The 4,931-nt window shown below is 45.9% G+C and overlaps 1 long non-coding RNA gene across 1 annotated transcript in view; it reads right to left on the minus strand.

Moving 5' to 3' along the window:
* Positions 1–338: 338 nt before the first annotated feature.
* The window catches only part of LOC118766117, a 9,817-nt gene continuing 5,224 nt past the window's right edge, over positions 339–4,931 (minus strand). Inside the window, exon 3 of the long non-coding RNA XR_005002041.1 lies at positions 339–425. This is a non-coding gene — a long non-coding RNA (uncharacterized LOC118766117). The remainder of the gene's footprint in view (positions 426–4,931) is intronic.

Here is a 4,931-nt window from a genome sequence, read left to right on the forward strand (position 1 = left end):
CGCCCATGGCAACCTTGGAGTACAACGTCACCCCACCCACTGGCCTCTATATCGTAGACCTAAAACTGCTACCCCCCTCCCCCATAAAGCATCCCACGGGGCTGATCGAACTCTTCACCTCGCCGAGCTACATTACTCGTGACGTTGCTAAGTTCGTGCCGCCCGGACAGCCTTTGAAAATGTATTGTGTGCAGACAGACAACGCAATCCAGCTGTGTGAGGATATCCGCTCTTGGTAGTTCACACATGTACTTTATATAAAGTACTTTCTATAGTATTTCCGAAGTGCAGATCGACTGGTAGGTGAAGAAAATATAAACGAGATGTACAGGTGTCAATTTATTACGGCCGTTTCAAGCGACTCCTTTAATTGATCAATGAAAACCTTACATCATCTGAAAGAAACCGTTCTCGTCAGATGACCGCTTAGCGATGGACTACTTTCAGTTTCCGTCAACTAAATCCATTCACAAGGCTTTGATCGGCCCGTGGTTGCAGTAGAAAACTTGCAAAGATGCATGCAGTGGGACTGAGCTCGAAACTATATACATAGTGTATATATGTTTATCTATCTATCTATCTATCTATCTATCTATCTATCTATCTATCTATCTATCTATCTATCTATCTATCTATCTATCTATCTATCTATCTATCTATCTGTCTGTCTGTCCAGTCTTCTCACAATGGACGGACGCTTGTCATATCGGCTCCACGTAAGTTGGCCACTTTTACATGTTTAAAACTCCTTGTCAAATATTTTGTTCTAATCGTTGTGCAAGTTCACTCACTAAAAAACCTGAGAATTATTCACGTAGAATTCCGCCCCTGTATGGGCGAAATTACCAGAAACTTTCAAAACTTTAGTTGGTTCTTTCTAGCCATTTTTCATTTTGAAAATGGCAACTAGAAACCACGTGGCTAGCCCGCCAGTCATGCCGAACGGTAGCGAAACACTATTGCTACCACTAGCTGCTAAACCTCGCAGCTTGAACACCGCTGTCACCACCATCATCACCACCAACAACAACAACAGCAAAACTAACGTCGCGACCGAAGACATTAACTTAGATTTCCCCCCACTCCCTACACCACTTGTCGATGATAAAAGGACGGAGAAAGGGATTTCAAAAACGAATACAGACGAAAACATGAATGCCAGCACCACCACCACAACAACGAAATGGGCACAAAGCCGCCTACCAAAGACAACACCGCCAACATCAACACCACTACTACGACTTCAACTGCCACAACTAACCCTTCTGCTGCTAAAACGAATTTTGCGGATGTGACAAAACAGAAACGAACAATTGTAAAATTCACCACACAGGAAATAAACCGCACAAAAGCACTCTTCACCAAAGAAGGAGACAAATTGCACCTTCACATTCCACAACACATCGTGGAAAACACACACAAAAAAAAAAACAATAATTTATAAAGTAATAAACAAGAAAACAAGACGAACAGAAAATGCACCACAGGAAAAAATCGAAAAATGCCTTCGTCCTGCATGGGACTCCAAGGAATATATCAGTTGGGAAATAATTTGGTACAGTCAAGTACGTTTCCTCAACGAAAATTTAGCAAAACGTTTTTCCACATTGGAGCTGCATTCGGACGACTTGGTATGATACTAGTCTATTTAAACAAAAGGGTCACGAAAGTCCAAATAAAAAACGTACCACTTGAAGTCGAAACACAATGGTTATCCTGCCATCTGCTTTGAAATGACAGAACAATGTCAGAGACACAAAATCCTGAAATCGCTGTTTAGGGAGAAAGACTATGTGGGAAAATCAATCGAATTCTTCCTCTTCATTTGGATGAAGCAGCAAGAGAGAAGATACCCACCACTATAGAACTGCCAGGAGGCTACAAACTTATGTAGTGTAGAGGGCAGGCGACCACGCTGCTATTGTGTGGAAGCGAAACACACTTGAAAAAAACGTGCCCAACCACTGCACACCATGAGCAACAACAACAACCACTACCACAACCAAAGCACTCCGGAAAAAAAGCTCTACTACCCACACCATCAACACAGAAGACGACAAGAGAAGCACACCAAGCTAATCCGTCATCAACCAAAAACCACTCAACACCTGAAAAAATACCAACACCACCAACAACAGCAAGAACCAAAGGAACAGAAAAACAAAGAAAACACACAAAAACTGACCCCCCATCTCTTATACCGCACTCAACACACACAAACACTCAACAACCAACAACAACGAAAACAACAACACAACCACTTACACAGACATACATAGAAGCCTACAACATACCCCTACCCCCTACTGATTCCTCAGAAATTTCGTCGGAAGACGAAACTAGTGAGGAATGGCAAATAGCTACAAAAAGAAGGAAAATAAAGAGCAGAAACACAACCGAACCAAATGCAAACACGAACAAAGCAGGGGGAAATACATCTCCCGAAGACATTTCAAAACCCAACACAAACAACAGCCACACCAACACCACAAAAATATATACAGCAAACATGCTCACAGTTATAGACACCAAAAGCACAAATTTGATGGAATACATCCAATCAAAAACAAACATAACAGAAGATGACATAAAAACAAACAATCACCCATACACAACACCACCAGACCACATCAAAATATTACACATCTCCAAAAGTCTGCACCACACACTCAAAGGCATTTTCCCCAGTGCGGTTGATAAATGCCAAAAATATCTCACAAAGAAACTGTACTGGGATCTCCTCGAGGACAAACCAAAGGAGGAGAAAGCAAAAACTTTCGAGCAGTAAGTAACCCTCTGTTCCTTTCACTTGTATTCTAATTCATTAGGATTATGATCAAGATTGGTTGTGTAAATGCGCGTGGCTTGGGGTCCCCTTGGAAACAAGGGTACCTCTTAAATGACATAAAGTCACATAAGTTAGAAATCATAGCCATAAGTGAGACCAGACTCCACAATCCGCGGGCCCTAAAGACCATGTTTGGCGGACAGTTCAACATTTATTTTCCCCCCTGTCTGCCGAGATATGGGCGGTAGTGGCACCGCGGTTCTTTTTCGCAAGAGTCTGGATCTCAAAGTAAGGACAATATTCGTAGACCCGGAGGGTAGACTGGTCGTCCTGGATGTCGACGGCAGCAATGGGTGCGCTTTTCGACTCGTATCAGTCTACGCACCGCCCTTAACAGCTCGGGCGGATTTCTTTCAACGTCTAGAAGTATTCTTGGGAACGTCTCGTCCTTTACTCTTAGTGGGGGATTGGAATGCTACCTTGGACACGCATGTAGACTACGTGGGTAGAGATAGGAATAGACGGGGATGCAAATGCCTCAAAGACCTGCTCAGACGCTTTCAACTGTCTGACAGGTTCCGACTAGACCACCCGAATGCGCCAACGTGGACATGGAGCAACCGCATCGGGTCGTCGAGATCGTATCTAGATAGGATACTGTGTAGGACAGTAGACAGAGATAGCATAGGATGTCCACAATTCCACATAGTCAGCTACATGGATCACAAACTTGTGACATGTAAGCTAGACTTAGGTAAGACACTTAGGCAGGGTCCCGGATACTGGAAACTAAACGCGTCTTTCCCATCGAGACAGGTTTTCAGAGACCGGATTAGCACACTAGTAAAGAGGGCTTTGACGGGAGCCATCATCAACAACAAATGGTGGTTTGCCCTCAAGAGAGCAGTAAAAGCAGAAGCGATTAGGTACAGCAAAGCACTAGCCGTAGATAGAAATAGAGTAGAGGGTGAGCTAGTTAAGAAGCTAGAAGAGGCAATTAGAAGCGGCATCGCATCCGACGTTTTGGCGGCGAGGTTGGCCCTCGACCAACACTTCAACGCCAAACACGAAGGATGTGCTGTCAGAGCTAGGATGCGTGCTCTAAGGAACGAAGGTGTTGGAGCCGCGAGAGAGGCCCGGATGGCAGAGGCGCAACAGGGCAACAAAGCCACCATTCGGTCCCTGGTAGATGAACAGGGGCGCGAATTGCTCGAGCCAAGTAAAATGTGTGAGGCCTTTCAGCAGCATTTTGCCCGACTGTTCGGGACGAGTGGAGAGCAAGAACGTAGGGTGGACTTCAGTGCCTACCTACATAGCCTACCACGACTCTCGACAAGAAAGGCAGGGTGCTGTGAAGGTGCCATCACGGCGGCGGAAGTGCAGGACACGATGGCAGAATGCTCGAGGGACAAATCACCGGGTTTGGATGGTCTACCCTACGAGCTTTACAATTGTATGCCAGACTTGTTTGGAGATCTCTTGGCGGCGGTGTACTGCAACTGGCAGCAAAACGGGAGCATTCCTGGTTTTGTGAGCCGAGGAGCCGTAACACTGCTGAAGAAAGATCTAAACAAGGGAAATGTAATAGATAACTTTAGGCCCATCACTCTGCTTAATGCAAACTTGAAAATTTTGGCCAAGGTGCTAGCCAAGAGGTTGGCGCTTGTCATCGAGAAACTGGTCGACAAGGCGCAAACATGCGCCGTGCCAGGCCGGAGCATCCATGACAACCTCCATCTGATGTGCTACATCATAGATAGGGTAGTTAACGAACCTGGCATGGGTGGGGCGCTGATCAATTTGGATCAATCGAAAGCTTTCGATAGGGTGGACCATCGGTACTTGGAGGCGGTCCTCAGAGCGGCTGGCTTCGGTCCCGTCTTCCGCGGCTGGATAGCCGCTTTGTACAGAGGCATCCATGACAACCTCCATCTGATGCGCTACATCATAGACAGGGTAGTTAACGAACCTGGCATGGGTGGGGCGCTGATCAATCGAAAGCTTTCGATAGGGTAGACCATCGATACTTGGAGGCGGTCCTCAGAGCGGCAGGCTTCGGTCCCGTCTTCCGCGACTGGATAGCCGCTTTGTACAGAGGCATCCGTTCGGTAATTCGCGTGAATGGACATCTATCGAGATACTT

The sequence above is a fragment of the Octopus sinensis genome, linkage group LG14, assembly GCF_006345805.1.
Source record: "Octopus sinensis linkage group LG14, ASM634580v1, whole genome shotgun sequence".
Lineage (NCBI taxonomy): Eukaryota > Metazoa > Mollusca > Cephalopoda > Octopoda > Octopodidae > Octopus > Octopus sinensis.